At 38.0% G+C, this 17519-nt stretch overlaps 1 protein-coding gene and 1 long non-coding RNA gene across 5 annotated transcripts in view; one reads left to right on the top strand and one right to left on the bottom strand.

The window, feature by feature from the left end:
* RPS6KA2 (ribosomal protein S6 kinase A2) overlaps positions 1–17519 on the top strand; it is a 540405-nt gene that overhangs the window by 346830 nt on the left and 176056 nt on the right. The window lies entirely within an intron of this gene.
* Positions 1–17519, bottom strand: part of LOC114029197 — a 198187-nt gene that overhangs the window by 4587 nt on the left and 176081 nt on the right. The window contains exon 4 of one of the 2 annotated variants that reach the window (XR_003567451.1): positions 12173–12254. The exons of the other annotated variant lie outside the window; for it this stretch is intronic. This is a non-coding gene — a long non-coding RNA (uncharacterized LOC114029197). Of the gene's footprint in view, positions 1–12172; positions 12255–17519 lie in introns of those variants that run through there. 2 annotated transcript variants of the gene reach the window in all.

The raw sequence follows: 17519 nt of genomic DNA on the forward strand, positions 1-17519 counted from the left end.
CAGACGGTTTGATGAAGGCCAGAACTAGGTGATCATTCGAGTAGAAAAAAAGGGGATCAATGTGAGGGATAACATGCAGATAGAATCTATTTACAGATTTAGTGAGAACACAGCAGGAACCCATCCCTAAATGGCAGCATATTGTTTCATTCCAATGACTGTGTATTGTTCGTCTTCTGAATTTATGTGTTTCGTTTGCACTTTTATGCTGCTTTAGTTCTCAATTCATTATCTAGGTGAATATTTTATGTCCTCAGAAAGCATGTCTGCTATTTTTTCTGTCCTTCTGTAGCGATTTGTACAAAATGGGAGCTCAATAAACATTGGTGTACACTCAAGTTTCAGGGACTTACTGTCTTTTAAAGACAGAATATTGATTATGTCAAGGGCAAGTGAACTCCCTGCCATTGGTTTTAGAACACCCGTTATAATTAATTCTGAATAATAATGTTCATTCAGGAATGTTGTAGAACTCCCACTTATTCTATAAAGTCCCTTTCCCTTACATTTTGACCTTACAAACATGACCTTTGAATGCCCAACACTGGGGTTTAACAAAGTACAGGGCAGCTCAAAAGTCTTAGTACAGTTCTAAGCTATTAAAGCCTAAAACTGAACTAAGACTTTTGAAATGCCCTGTATAACTTATATGAAAAACTTCAAACTCTGTGATAACTCTCTCCATCTGTCTGCATTTCTTAAAAGTAATGAATGAATGACTGAAAAAGTATTTGTTAAGCAGTTATTATATGCTAGACACTGTTAAGTGTGGCAGATAGAAATTCAAAGTGAAGTGAGCCTTGCCTTTAAGGAGCCAATATTGTAATAGGGTAAAACAATACATACAGGAGAATAGGGAACCCTAAAGGGACTTTTAGTCAAAGAATCATGCAGAGACATAGGATAGTCAAATGGCATTTTCTTTCCGGCATCAATGCTCCTATGGATTTGATTACTGTTCCCAGAGCAAGGCTTGGTATAAAGTGGGGTTGGAATAAGAAGGTTTCCATTGGGGCTAAATAATATAATAAAAGTCAAGTTAAAAAGTATTTATTAAGGACCTACTGTGTGTCAGGCCCTATGCTAAGTGCTGGGGATACAAAGAAAGGCAAAAAAAAAAAACCCAAAACCAAAAAACCAACTATCTCTGCTCTCAAGAAATTCACAATCTAATGAGAGGCAGAGGGAGGCAACACACAAATAACTATGTACAAAGAGAGATATATACAGCATAAATTGAATACAAAATAGAAACACCACTTAGTTGTTAGGGAAAGATCTGGGTTCTTTCTAGTTCAAGCTCTTCCATTTATTGCTTATTTGACCTCAAGCAAGTTATTTTACTTGCCAAGTTTCCTCCTCTGCAGAATGAGGGGGTTGGACTGAGCGATCTAGTTCTCCAGTTCTATGAATGCTTTGACTCATTTAGTTGCTTATTGAGGGGGCAGAGTAAGGGAATGGAAGTCAGAGCAGAGAAACTCAGAGACGGCTAAATTTTTTCAATATTTCATCATTTTCATCTACTACAGTCTATAGTTCATTTGAGGTGACTATCACTTCCTTCATTTATCATTATTTCTAGCATTATGTGACTTTAATGAATAGAAACTGCCTCTTACACAAAAATGGAAATGTTTTTATTTCCTTTCTGAGGTTCCTTAAGTAAATCATTGCCATTAAGAGTAAAATGAGAAAAGCAGCCCTCCACCCTGTTTTACTGAAAATCTGGATTATAAATTCTACAGTACAAAACTGCTTAAAACCACAAAGGCAGGTTTACAAAGGAACTAATTTATCCTAACATTGAAAGAAGTCTAATTTACTCAAGTTAAAAAGGCCAAGTACAGGCTTTTGTAAAACCTTAAACAATCAGCAAGTTTAGATGGTGAAAATGGAATTACCCATGTCTTGACATTAGAAAAATTATTGATGTTGAGCAAGATTCATTCTTTTATGATGAAGTTAATTCAGTTCAATTAAATATCATTAAGTGCCCACTGTATGTAGAATCTTATGCTAGGTGATGTGTGTGAGATAAGACAGATTATATACAACTGCTACTTTCAAAAATGTATAATAGAAAAAGACAATTAGAATACACAAGGAAAGAGGACTTGGAAGGCCATTTTAGTATAAATAAAGGCAGGAGCAAAGGCATGGCAGTAGGAAAGTGGGAGCTGCCTCCAGGGACAGAGAGTACTTTAATTAGGCTGAGTATAGTGCCAGATTGTAGAGAGCCTTGAATGCTAGATAAAAAAGGTTGAATTGTATTTGGTAGCCACTGAAAATTTTTGAGCAAAAAGAGAGGTGTGACCAAAATGCAGATCTTTCTAGCTGAGGTAAGGAACTGGAGCGGGAGTCATAGGTTTTGTGTGAAAATTCAAAACATATTAGTAGGCTAATGCTATAGTTCTAGTGGGAGTGAGAATAAAGAGAAAGGTGACCATCATGACAGCAACAGAGTACCAAACATGAGTAAATGTATAAATAATTCAAGATTATTTCCCTTCTCCAAACAGTTATTTGTTAGTTTATTTTAAACTTCTACCACTGAATATATAATGTGTGCTTATTTCAGGTTCTTCAGTTCAGGTATTGTATCTTTGGGTTGTCATGTTTCATACTCCAACATGACATCACCAATAGAGGCATTATCTGTATATATCGGTAGGACTGAAAATACTCATGAGTGGCCCTAAAGTTTTCTCTCCACATTACAAGTGTGTGATGCTTGTCCTTTTATTTGTAGCTTTGATAACTGTTTCCCACTTACTGTCTCTTTGCAAAAACCTAATGAACCCTTTGCTCCAAAGAACCACCCTACCTCAACTGTGATTACTTTTGCATTATTACAATAATGACATGCTGTGAAGTAGACTAGTTCATTTAGGAATCAAGGCCTAACATGGAGTTGAAAGCACACTTAGTTATTCTCAACAAGTATCCTGCTTCAGTAAAATTCCCTTAATAGAGTGCCATATCCCAACACTTCACATTACCCAACATATACGAGAAAGGCATAAGAAATAATGTGAAGCTATCAGAAGAGAAAATGTATTTAGATACCTGTTGATCTTTTAAACACTCGTTTTTCCTGAGAAATCTTAAAATTGGTGATGGGAGACAAGGAAAAGGGGAACACATGTGGCAATTAATCTCAAAGTTTCTATTTGGCCCTACCTAATTTGTATTTAGGACATATCATTAAACGGGGAGTTAAATGTTACAGATTCGGGGGTAGAGATAGTACACGGGCAAGTAGGTGTGTAGTGGATGTAGAGCAGGACTCAGAGTCAGGAAGGCCTGATTTCAAATCCTGCCTTGTTCATTCCCTAGCTGGGTGACCCAGCTGATTGACTTAAATCTCTCTAGGCCTCAGTTTCTTTATCTGTAAAATGGAGATAATAGCACCCTTCCCACAGGATTGTTGTGAGGATCAAATGAGTTAACATATGTAAAGTACTTCATAAACTTTAAAGTACTATATAAATGCTTGCTTTTATGGTTAAAAATAATCATTTAATCCTCTATTACATTAAGAAAACACAGATCTTTGCAATATTGAACCTCTGTTAAGGTCCTAGATGATGCCTCATAGGTATGGAGGCAGCCTTGGATCCTCAGAGAGCACAAGCTCTTTCAGGCTTTGCAAAACTGGAAAGCTTCAGGGTATGGACCCAGTAATGGGTTTGGGATCTTTCATCTGAAAACCAGCCTACCTAAGTGGGGGAAGGCTTATTAGACCATAACCAACCATGAATATCTACATACTAAGGTGTTTCAGTCTATAAAAAAGTAGACCCTTGAAGCTTAGAAAGAGAGTGGCAACCAGGATGGTGAGATATCTAGAAACTGACATGTAAAAGTAGGTCAAAGGAAAATGTTTCACCTGAAGAAGAGAAAGCTTAAGGGATGGGGCACAAAAACAGAATACCTATCCTCAAAAACCCTGTCCTGGGAAAAGTGGCTTTGGTTTTTCTAATTGCCCCAGTGGGAAGAACTAGGAACAATGAATAGGAGTTTCAGAGAGAAAGAGTTTAGCTTAATACAAAGAAAACTTCTGAAACATTAGGAGGAAAAAAAGTGCAATGGACTAGGTTAGGGTTAGGAAGATAAGTTATCCATCACTACAGTCTTCATTCAAAGACTGTCTACTTACTGAGGTTATTAGAAATGAAAGTCTGTTCAGGCATAGGTTTTTTATTAGATAACCTCTGAACTCCCTTCTGACACTGAGATTCTTTGATTCCATGTATTCCATTTTTCTGTTTATCAGAGGTATTATATAAAAAAAAACATGTGGTGGTGATAGTGGGCTATGATTATAATTAGGCAAATGCATGTCTATTTAATGAATTCTAATTGGATCTAATCTTTGGTTTTAAAAACTGGTAGATTGATTTGGATTGCCTAGAAGAGTGAAAGGGGTAATGCAAAGTGACTGAATAATTTCAAAGACATGCTGTGAAGTAGACTAGTTCATTTAGGAATCAAGGCCTAACATGGAGTTGAAAGCACACTTAGTTATTCTCAACAAGTATCCTGCTTTAGCAAACATTGGTCTCATTCCATCAAGGAGAGATACTTTGTATCTAAGGGTTTGTGTGGCTAAAATAAATCATATTGTTCTTGTTAGGAAAAAGGAAAGTGGTTTTTCTCTCTGCTTTCCACAATAAACTGGGTATATCTTAAATTATTTGAATGCCCTATCTTTTTTCTCACCAGGACTTCTCAAATAACCTTTGCCTCCATAACTCCCCTTTCTTACAATGTGTGGTGACTAGAGCATCACAAGTGCGCAAACATGATATTTTCCTGCATGTTCACCTAAATTCATAATCTGAGTGACAAAACCAGGGCCAGAATTCGTTCCCAGTCCAGAGCTCACTTTTTATATTGGACTGTCCCTCTCTTCTACTAACTTGGAATCTTTTATAATTTGAACATACTAAAAAGAGGGTTTACTTTTGCACTAGCTATTTTTTTCCAGGGAGGATTTGCAAAGCAAATTACTGGTTCAAACATAGTAAATATTTAATTTACTTTAGGGTGTAGTTTTGTAACTCCTTTCAAACTCACTATAGCCTTAATGTTTAGGTTCAGATGGTAAATATGCTCATCACAAGTGATTTATTTAATTCCATTCAGCAAATATTTATTAGGCATCTCCTTTGCATGAGACTGTGTGAAGCATTGGGGATAGAAAGATAGGATCCAGACCTTGCTCTCAAGGAGTTCATAATCTAACCCAAGGAGGTAAAGGTTCACAAATATCCAAGACAGGAGGAATAGGCTAAAAGAAGAGGTACAGACAAAACTTATGAAAAATTTAAGTAGAGATTGCTTTCCCTTCATAAGGTCAGGGAGAAAATGGAGGAAGTAGCACTTAAGATGAGCCTTGAAAGAATGATGATAATGATGATGATGATGATAGACATTTAAATAACAGAGTTTTGTAAAAAAAAAAAAAAAACAAACTTTCTCATAGTCACCCTATGAGATAGGCGCTATGTGTATCATTATCTTCAAGTCACAGGTGAGGAAACTAAGACTCAAGGAAGTTAACTGCATAGCTTATAGTAGTAAAACTGATAAGAATCAAAAGTGATGTTTAAACCCAGGTCTATCTAAGCTTGAGCCTCTTTTCACTGTACTGCACTGCCTTTCTCAGAAAGCAGAGACAGATGGAAATGAGGGGAGGGAACTCTTTCAAATAAAGGAGAGTAGGAGAGGGATATGAGAAAAGGCACCAAAGATGGCAAGACAAGAATGTAGAAACGCAGAATATTCCAATTTTTTCTAAAATTCTAAGTACTCAAGTTCATGTAGGAGAGTAGGGCTATAGATTAAGAGCCAGAAGTCTGAATTTTATCAAAAGGTAGAGGGTATTTAGTCAGACATCCTAATTTTTCAGATAAGGAAACTGAGATCCAGAAAGTGTGTGATTTGCCCTTGTAATCTCTTTTGCCACACACTGGGTGAATGTGAAAGCCTTGAGCTGGTTAAGAAAGAAGGGAAATAAAAGAAGAAATCCAAGCAGAATGGAATAGACCTCACTGGGAGACTAGTCCTTACTTCATTCTACAAGGTCTTTGTTAAAGAAAGCACATCTTCATATATAGTACCTGATACCAAGGTAGGCCCATTTGGGACTCTGACCCACATACTTACTTTTCAAAATGGGGATGTGGTTTTTGATGAATGCTTCATTTCTTTTTTCCTTTGCTACTCTTTTCCCTATCACAATAGAAATTCATTTTGTGTTTTTCCTCACACCAATACCCCCTGAGTCAGTAAGGACTGTGATTCACCAGTTGAATTTTGATGACATAATTCAACAGATATTTATCAAAGACATTATTGTTCCCTGTGCTGCCTTCTGGCATGATGTCTTAGGGTAGGCATTACTTTAAGAAAAGTAATACTAAGTTTTCTCATTGGAATGATAATTTATAATCTTGTTTCCTTTTGTATGTTTGCCTATTATTTATTGTATTGCAAAGTATTTATAAGGAACTAAAAAGAAATTGTCTTTGAAGAATGTTTTGTCATGAACAGTATTCAAGGATGTGCTTAACTTTTCCATGAATCCATATACACTATATGTCAGTGATGTTTGATGGATTTTGTAGGTGAAAACTATGTGCCATTGAAGATAGAAAAGATGGGATAGCACCTTCTCTTTCTGTCTTGTGGCTGTTTCATATAAACCTGGCATAATTAGGGGATGGGATGTTTTTTGGGGGAAACACATATACAAGTCTCAAAGCTTTTCTAAGTTTCTATGGGAATTGTTATGGTTCTCCATGAGAGGATTTTTTTAGTTCTTTTGAAATATGGTGGCACAAGGGGCAGCTAGGTGGCACAGTGGATAGAGCACTGGCCCTGAAATCAGGAGGACCTGAGTTCAAATCCAACCTCAGACCAAAAACTTGACACTTTCTAGCTGTGTGACCCTGGGCAAGTCACTTAACCCCAATTGCCTAAAAAAAAAATATGGTGGCACATATCACTAAGTATATTGGAGACCATATGGTCTAGTGAAAAGAGCACTGGATTGAAAGTCAGAAGACCTTAGTTCAAATGCCAGCTCTGCCACTTGCTATCTGATGTGTGCTGTCTGTGACCTTGAGCAAGTCAGTTAACCTCTTCAGGGCTGTATCCTAATCTATTGAATGAAAGGAGATTGGAATATATATCCTTTAAAGTCTCTTCCAGCTATCTATGATCCTGTGATCAATGTAGATTCTCTTTTGGGAGTAAGCACTTCAAAGTTATTGCTTATGGTAAAAGTATTGCAAGTGGTAAAAGCTGAACATTGATGTCGTGAAAAAGGAATAATGTAGTCTTATAAAAAAGCTCTTTTTATAGCTCCATTTCAGAAAAGTCAGGTAACTTTGTTTCTAAAATGAAATGGAAAACAGCTGATAATAAAGATGTCTAGATCTTCTAGACCTCTTAAGAAAATAAATCAACATCAATATCTTTGAACCAGAGAAACTGAAAAAAGAAAGCATTAAGAATCCCTTTAGTTATGGTTCACTAGTTCTTCCCTGCTCCCCACCTCCAGTGATGCTGATCATTGGATGCTAGATATGGCTTACTGATGAAATTTTCTTGAACATCTTGAGTGTTCCATGTGACTGATAGCTATAAAAGCTACTAGTCTTACAATCATGTAGAAGACTAGATAGCACTAAGTACTGTGGCACATATCTGTAATCCATGCTAATGGGGAGGCTTAAGCTGGTGGACCTCTTGAGTTTAGGAATTCTGAGCTATAGCAGGGCTAAAGCAGTCAGGTATCTGCACAAACTCTGATACCAATGTAGTGAGCCCTCAGGAGCTAGGAGGGGAGAGGGACCAAGTTATCTAACAAGGGGCAAACTAGCCTAGGTTAGAAATGGAGCAGGTCAATTCAGGCCATGAATGACCATAGCGCTTCTATGCTGGGTGAAATAGGGAGAACCAGCTGGGGGCAAGGGGAGGCTTGATAACACTATTGGTCAGTAGGAAAAAAATTAGTTTCATGCATTGACACCACACTGTCTTTGTTGTTCAAGATTCACACCAGCCTCTTTTACCAGCTTGGTTTTTAGATTTGGAGGAAGCATGATATGGGAGAAGAGACCATATTTAGAGTGAGCACATCTGTGTTAGAATCCTAGCTCTAATACTTCCTATGGGTGTGAACTTGGACAAGTCACTTAACCTTGATAAGCCATAAATGAGAGGGGTGGGGACTAGAGTCTTTTACAGGTCTAAATCCTATACACCCTACATTTTTGGAGAATGTTAAATGAATACTAAATTTACAATCTGCATTAACAGTAATTACCTTTGGGCTATTTGTAAGGGCTTGTACGGAAATGACCTTGGACTTTATTTGCAGTATCAATCTCTAATCCAGAATTTCCCCTGAAAGGAAGTTCCTTGCCTTTGTTCAACAGTCCTCACCTCCATGGGTGACTGACTGTCTGGAGGACTTTTAATTATTTTCAAAGTTTTCAAAGATGAAAGATTCCCACAGGACCTGAAACATATTCCCGTATTCATTTTCATACTACATTCTCAGGAGTTGAAAAAGTAGATTAAATAACATGAGTCTCTCTGTTTGACTCTACTAGTACTGAAGAATAGTTTGGACAAGGAAGAACAAATCTAAATATTCTTTACACAAACATAGTTCAGAGAATAGATAGGTGGTTGGATAGGTAGATGGATAGATAGATAGATAGATGGAGGGAGGGAGCTAGCAGTTAAGTACTTCCTATATGACAGGTGCTTGAAGAGGACCAAAATCACTATATTGGAATCAAGGTACAGTGTGTCCAATTGTGGCTAATCAGACCAAAAGGAGCTCAGAAGGTTCTATCACAAGTCAGGCACAAATCATCCGTATGAATGGTGCTAAGCCCAAGATACACAAATACAAGCAAGCAAGACCTTCCTTGCCCTTGAGGAGCTTACATTCTAGAAAGGAAAGGCAACACATATAGGGGAAATAGAAAAAGTGGAGAAATATAACTTCATGGCTACATAGCATTGAAAGCACCAGGAAATGTCAGGAAACCCTAGGCTCCAACAAGATAGGGGGAAAGCTGAGCCGTCCATCTGAACCAAAGGATTCAGAGAAAGAATGCAAGTTATTGATGAGGAGCAGGAGGAAGGGAATGGGGTGATGGTCGAAGTAGAAATGGCATGGGGTAGGTTGTTTGGGAAAGTTAACATAACCATTAACTTGTAGCTTTTGAAACAATTTTCCATTTTGATTACACCAACTATTCCTTATTACTTATAGATATTTCACATATATAATTTATTGACCACAGTGTTCTGAACCAAAATTTTTGATAGTTTTAACATGTGGTGGTACTGTAATTGTATTGCTGCCATTTGGGAAAACATTTTTAGGTGAAATATCAGCATGTGTCATATGGCATTTTTATTCCCAAGCTTCCTTCATCTCAGAAATGTCCCGCTTTCTTCTTACAAGTAACCTCTTAACCCCATTTTTGGAGAAGAGATTCAAGATTCTTGTTTCTTTATAATACTCCCACTCAGCAGATTATTGTTGTAAAAAAGCAACAGCTTTAAAATCAGTGTAGTTGAAATATATATGTATATGTATGTATGTGTATATGTATAAACTTTCTACAAGAAACTCTGATAATATTAACCTCTTTGTCATATCTTGGGAGGTAGGGGAGTCATTATCTGTTCTCATTCTTTTGAGGAAGAGTTGTATTTTCTGTCATAAACAATGGTGATGCATTTTTACAACAGTTGGTATAGAGAGGTATTGTTCTGCCAGTTTTTATGACTCAATTTCAAATCATGACAATCATGCACTGGATTTGTGTTGTGTGTGTGTGTGTGTGTGTGTGTGTCTTTCCTCTTAGTTTCTTAGGCTGATTTAAGGAAAATAGACATTGAAAGGAAATTATTTGTACTTTATCTGTATGATTACTTTAAGGAGAGAAAAGGCTAGTTTTTCTATGTTGTTCTTACTTTCATTCAGAGCCACAATTAGAGCAGTACAAGAGACTTTACCTAACGGTGTCACTGGTAAAGGTAGCCAGCATCTGGGGTGTACTTTCTGCCTTCAGTAGTCCTTCAATTTTTATCTTCATTATTAGTTATCTTCTACAATGGCTCTCTCTTTCTCTCTCTCTCTCTGTCTCTCTCACATACACATACACACAAACATGCACACACTGTCCCTTCCTGCATACTTTTTCTTTCTTATGCAGTTTAAATGGATAAGGGCTTATCTCATTGTGACCCAGTATAAAGAAGAAGGCACAATGAAAACTTCAATCACTTTTTTTTTCCTGATTATTCACCAGCAAATTTTGAAGTCAATGGGCTACAGCCCTGGATGCTTATTTCTCCTGAGAACAATACATTTATGAAATCAAAAGGGCTACCTGAAGATATTGCATCCAAAGGGCACATAGATATGTAGTTCACAAGCCTATATTTATTTAACATCCTTCCAGCTATAAATTTATTCGGAGTTTCATGAAAGTCTTAGCATAGCTTTAAGTGTTAAAGATTCAGATTTCACTAAGAACTTGGTGACACCCTGGTGCTCTTGTTCATCCTTTGTTTTTGAAGAGGACCAATGACATCATGGAGTGATGTCTTGATTTTGCATGAGCTGCATTTAAGTGAGGCAGAGTTGTGCAAAATCAGCCTCACCATCTCTTCCAGAGTCATCAGAGTCCAGTGGCAAGATAAAACTCAGGACAACTGGCAATGGCCTGAGATGCAGAGGATGACCTTGGTATCTTCAATGTCTGACCAAGCTCTAAGCACTCCACAGTGCCTGCTTCAGCTGCCTTCATGGCCTTTGAGCCAAGTTGGAGCAAATTGCTTTCATCTGTCCATTCTGCCAGGGAAGTCTTCACATGCTTGGGGTAGACATTCCCCTAACTCATTAACCAGTGGGTTTGAGGCTAAACCTGGTTTAGCCCATCTGTCAAAATGGTTTTACCAGGGTGTGGTCACTGCACATGCTACAGCTTCTTGAAGTCACAAGTGAGAACTGGGTGAAAGGTAAACACCAAAGGTAGATGAGCAGCACTTAAAAGGTCTCAGCAAACCCTCACATCAGAGGTACTAGTTCTCCTGGAACACCCCACACGACCCCTTTCCATTTCAGTTGGAAAAAAATTCTCTGAAGTGACAGCTGCCTCGTATTATAATTATATGACCTTTTAAAGAGTTTATTCTTCAGAACTTGTGCAGCTCATATTTGTAATTGTTCTGCTCTTTGTTAGTAAACTAGAAAGTGGATATTTGGGTCCATCAAGGAGTCAGAATGGAAAGAGATCTCTAAGGTCATCCAGTCCAACATGATCCTGGACAAGCATCCTCTCTACAAAGTCCCTGACAAGTGATTATCCAGTTGCTTCTTTGACTTACCTGGAGTCCAGATTTGCCTCTCTGTAATTATTATTCCAGTTCTATGCTTTAAGTCAAGCAGAAGCTCTCATCCTTCTTCCATGTGTTAGCTTTTCAAATACTATCATTGCAGAAGGACACCTTCTCTGCAACTTAGATTCTTAAATAGCTGCCCAGAATACTGAGAAGTTAAGTGATTTTCCCAAGGTCACACAACCAGTATGTATCTGTGATTGATCTTGAACCCAACCCTATCCACTATATCACAAGGACTCATTCATGGTGTTTGCTTAATTTAATAACCTGGAAGTGGATATGAGATGGCCCAAATTAGTCCCAGGTTAATTTCACAGGATTTAGAGCTCAACAGACACACGGAAATCACTTTATTCAAATCCGTTCTCTGATACCAAATTTAATGACTTTTCGATTTCACTACTTCCATGCCTAAGACCATGCGTATCACTCCAAGGCTCCAAATGAGGTGGGAAATTATCATTGTTGATAAAATAGAATAATAAATAGATAAATAAAATAGCTTATTAGAAAAAATTACTCATTTTGAAGAGTATCTCAGACTATTTTTCCCCCATAGAACTTCTTAAAAGACTTTTTGGAAAGTGTACCTAGTACAGTATACATACTGAATTAAAGCAGTTGAAAAACTCTTCAGGAGGCTTAGAAATGTGACCAAGCCAGTGATCATTTGCAATTGCACTGGAAATACCAAACTTACCCCATAGATGGGATTTCCTAAGAAGCACTATTTAGAGCATATGGAAGAAAGTACAGCATTCCTCTCCATGGACTTTTGTTTAATTTGTCATTACTTCCCAAGGATCAATCTGGAAGAGAATTCTAATGTTAAAAAGGAAATGATGGAGAAACCCCATGGTACCACACTGTAACTTGTAAGGAGTAATAGTGGTGGTCAGTCGACACAGAACAATGTTATGTTCAACACTTCAGTTGTGGTTTTATGGAAAAAAAGGGCATCTTTCTCTGATTCCCTAGACTTTTCAAGTTGTTCCCTCTCCATTCTTTATTGATTGGAGAGTGTCATATATTCCCACCTGTGGCTCCAAGAAACTGTAGCATATGCAGTGGCCACACTCCAGTAAACCTAATCAGTAGATTGGCTAAACCAGGTTGAGGGGAACCTACAGGTCTCAAACCCACCTATGAGTTAGAGGGATGTCTACCCCAAGCATGTGAAGAGTGGGCAGATAAGGACAATTTGTTCCAATGACCATGAAGGTGGATGAAGCAGGCACCGTGGAGTGCTTAATACTCCATCAGACATTGAAGATGCCAAGGCTATCCACTGCACTCCAGACCATCTCCAATCATCCTGACTTCTATCTTGCCACTGGACTTCAATGACTCTGGGAGAGAGAGCCTCGTGACAACTTTGCATAATTCTGCATCACTTAAATCCATACACTTAAATTCATACACAGGTATCACTCTATAATGTCATTGGTCCTCTTCAAAAATCAAGGATGAACAACAACATTTGTTGTAAAGCTTCACATCCTAAAGATGATTTTCACTGTCTCCATTCTTTTTTCACCAGTCGTTATTGGAATACTCTGTTGTCACTACATTTCTACTTATAAGTGCCTCTTTACAAGCAGGGTCACATCTGGACCTTCATTTTTTGTAAAGTCATTTCTTTTACTCAAAAAGATAGTGCATATGAATACAATCAATTGAATGAAAGAAGAGCAGCTAAGAGAATTAACTACATCTGAAGAAAAAAACATACCAGAGACTCATAAGCTGCAGTGATAAACTTATGTTATCAAAGGTTGTCAACTCATTCTAGGTGTTGAATTGTGAGTAGTTTCAGTTAGCATATGGCATGTAGTGGAATGAGGATGTGACCGAGATTTAAGCAGAGTAAATCTGTTGCTGCCCCAGCTCTTATGCTAGATGTAACCAGCTTCCAGGTCAAGGACATCCTTAGGAAAATGACCAACCTGTAGTTGAACTATATGGAATGAAGCAGGCAGATCCCTGATTATACTATACTATATATATACTATACTATATTATACACACCCTAACCCCCCAATGCCTAATGAACAGAAATTTGGTGAAGCCGTAGCCTAGCGTAAGGCTGGCACATGCCATTTCTCAGCAGCCAGAATTTCTGAAGATACACAACATGGTGAATCAAGCTCCATTGACCTGTAAGGTAAAGGGACAAATAGTCTTATCTTTGTCAAGAGAATTTACAGAAGTTCCTTAATGCCACCCAAATTCTGGATTCCACACAATCCCCAGCCAGTTGTTCTCTCTCATATTCATTCCATACTCATTGGGTACCTATGACATGGATGAACCATTGAGTCGATGAACATTTATAAAGTGCCTTCTATGTGCCAGGCACTGGGCTAGCTGCTAGGGATGTAAATACAATGAATGAAACAATCCCTGCTCCCAAGGAACATACAGTTTAAAAGGGAAGACAACAAGTACATCTATAAGTACATACAGAATTAATAAAAAGAGAATAAATACAAAGATATGGGTATACGTATAAATAGTTTAAATGTTAACATGAAATCTGTAAGAATAATATCCTGCAGAAGATGTTGCTTGAGCTTCATCTTGAAAGAAGAGAGAGAGCGGATGAGGCAAAAGTGAGAAAAGATCTCATTCCAGGCATGGGGAATGGCCAGTGTGAAGACACTAAGCCAGGAGATGGGAAGGTATGAGAAATTGAGAAAAAGCCAGCTTGACTGAATCACGGAGTGTAGGAGAAAGAATAATGTACCGTAAGGCAATGAGCTAATGAGAAGAAGAATCTAAGCTATGTTCCTTGACTTCATGGAATTTATAATATAATAGAGAAGATAAGATTTGTACATGAATAACTATATTACAGAGTATAATAAGAGAGTTCAATAAAGGAAGCATACGAAGTTTTAAGTTAGCTGACCTCTTGGTTTCAAGGGGAATCCCTTAAAAAAGATAAGACTATCTGCTCCTTCAGTTTTGCAGTCAACAGTACTATAAACCAGTGTCCACTGCAGCTTCCAGGATTCCACTGAAGCTCCTAAGAAAGGTTAGATGGTCAGCATGGCCTGGTAAATAGTTTTGGACCTGGAGTCAAGAAGACTTATATTCAGAATTCCACCTCTCGAACTTGTTAGCTTCATGGCCACAAGCAAGTCATCTCACCTATTTGAGCCTCAATATCCTTATGTGTAAAATGGGAATAAAAATACCTAGGGTTATTCTCTCATAAGGCAAGCTAGAGGGAACAGTGGATAGAGTTCACAGAGTCAAGGAGACTCATCTTCCTGAGTTCAGTACTTGCTGTGTGACTCTGGGCAAATCGCCTAACCCTGTCTGCTTGTTTCCTCATCTGTCAAAGGAGCTGGAGAAGGAAATGGCAAAACCTCTCCAGTATCTTTGCCAAGAAAACCCTGAATGGGGTCATGAAAAGTCAGACATGACTGAAAAATGACTAAACAACAACATTCTCTCATAGAGTGAGGTTCAAATGCACAGTGTTTGAAATGCTATATGAATGTCAGCCATTATTCTTAGGATGGAGGAAAAGGAAGTTAGCTTTTCAATGGGATATGGAAGGGAAGCCTTTATTTAGGGAAGCCTAAATAAAGAACTGGGAGAAACTGGATAGGCATAATTGAGGAAAGAATATCATAAAAACCCACCAATCTTGGTTCCTTGAGACTTAAACTCTTACTGACTTTCATCTTTAACCTAAATTCTCCCTCCTTGTGACCTGCTGATGCAAGGAGCACCAAACACAGGTATGCTGCCACCTTTTTTGGGGATTCTTGCCAGTAACGACTGATGACCACTGAACTGGTATGATAGGGTCATATGGAAGAAAATGAATAGGTTCAGATAGAAAATACTTCAGAGCTAAAGATCCATCAGAATAGTAAATATGACAATGTTAGGAGTGTTGTTGAAAAAACAAACAAAGAAAAAACAGAATAGACGATCTAGTAGAAATGGTTTTGTTTCTGGTAGGGAAAACAAAAATATTGATATGTTATTTGCTGAAATGATGTTTTAACTGCTATCACCCAAATAAGTAGTAGAGTTTCATAACATCGTATTTATAGAATTGGAAGGGTCCTCAGAGGTCATGGAAACTGAGGCCCTGGGGAGGTTGTGACTTACTAGGTAGCAAGCAGAATATGAAACCAGGATAAAATGCTAAACAAGGGAACCAATTTTTATCAAATGTCAATTTGTAAAACATTTTAGCTTTTTTCCTCTGAAATACACCAAACATACTCAATTTTAAAATTTCTGAGCACTAAAGCTGCTTGTGAGTTCCACTATAAAGTATGACTCCTCAGCAGTTGCCAAAAATTGGTGTCGGTAAGTAGATTTTCACACCTCCTGGGCTTTATGGGAGTGATAGGCCTGCCTTGTGTTCACAAAGTAATATTTTAGGTAGCGTGTTGGGTTTGTTTGTTTTATCTCATACCTCTAAGATTGTAAAGATTCCCCCTTGCCCCAAGAAACCAAGAAAATAAATTCTTCACTGGGATAGGAAAGTTTAGCAACAAGTAAAGCCAACGTGTCTGAATCTGCTTTTCACGACCAAATCCTTTTTGTTTTAGTGTGAAGTCTCTTGTGGCTCTTCCTGCCCCTGCCCCCAAACACAGGATGCATATCCTGCACAAAATTAACAGAAATTCCTATGGGATTTTTATTCATTGAGCATTCCTTAATTCAGTGACTAATTCTTGTTTGCAGCTAGTTTTCACAAGCCAAAAGAGCAAGGTTAGGTCTTCTAATAAGGCTTAATAAAACTGGATTGGAAATTTGGGAGTGTATTAGTCACTGGGAGCTAGAAAAGACTGGAGTGCACTTGCTAATTCTATTAGGAAATGGGTGTTTTACATTTGTGTGTCCGTACATAAGTCTCTACTGACCTCTAAAAATTCTGGTACTTCACCCTTTATTATAGCATCATAGCTCTCTTGTTACTTCAGGGAATAGTGATGTTTAGCAGTACCATGAATTTGAAAACTAGAAACATGATAATAAGATGTCACGATGAGAAGGCATTGCTGAATTTGTGAACTTTGCCGCTTCTGGGGATGGCATCTTAAGCACTTGTATTAAATAACTTTCCTAGAGATAGCTAGTAGATAGAGCGCTGGACCTGGAATCAGGAAGACCTAGTTTCAAATCTGGCCTCAGATATTTACTATCAGTGTGACTCTGGGTAAGTCACTTAACCCTGTTCGTCTCAGTTTCCTTATCTGTAAAATGCAGCTTATAATAGCACCTACCTCATAGGATTGTTTCCAGGATAAACAAGATACTGCTTGTTAAGTGCTTTGTAAACCTTGAAGTTCTACATAAGTGTTAGCTCTTATTGTTATTTCTGGGGCTCAGAAATATAACACACTTTTCAGAAATGCTGAATATGACTACAGTAAGGGTAATAGTCTGTTGTCACTCCAGAACCTACTCATGGCTCATTTATAATTAACAAAGAGAGGAGTTTGGATAACTAATGGAGAGAAAAGAGGGAAAGAAGGACCTCAAGGGTTTGGATCTTTAGTTCCTTTGGATTTTCACCAATATTTTAAAGTAGTTGGTCATTTTTGGGAAGCGAGGAAAGGATCTAGAGGTGAAATAACAATTTAAAATTGCCTAAAGAAGAACCCAGTGCCTTCCCCCATCCTTTCCCTAACTCTCCACCCTAGTCCCCACTGGATGCATACACACACACACACACACACACACACACACACACACACACACACACACACTTCAAGCAATGACTATAAAACACTTATCTATAGCTTAACACTGTACTAGAAGAAATATTTGTTAATATCGCTGTTTACTCATTTCAGTTGTATCCAACTCTTTGTGATCCCATTCAGGGTTTCCTTGGCAAAGATACTAGAGTGGTTTGCCCTTTCCTTCTCCATTTCATTTTGCAAATGAGGAAACTTGAGGCAAACAGGGTTAAGTGACTTGCCCAGGGTCACACAGCTAGTACGTGTTTGGAAGATGAGTCTTGATGACTTCAGGCCTGGCTCTCCATCCACTGAGCCCACCTAGCTGCCCTGTATTTGTTAATAAGCTCAACTAAG

This window comes from Vombatus ursinus, unplaced genomic scaffold (genome assembly GCF_900497805.2).
Source record: "Vombatus ursinus unplaced genomic scaffold, bare-nosed wombat genome assembly UNPS02014923.1, whole genome shotgun sequence".
Taxonomy (NCBI): domain Eukaryota; kingdom Metazoa; phylum Chordata; class Mammalia; order Diprotodontia; family Vombatidae; genus Vombatus; species Vombatus ursinus.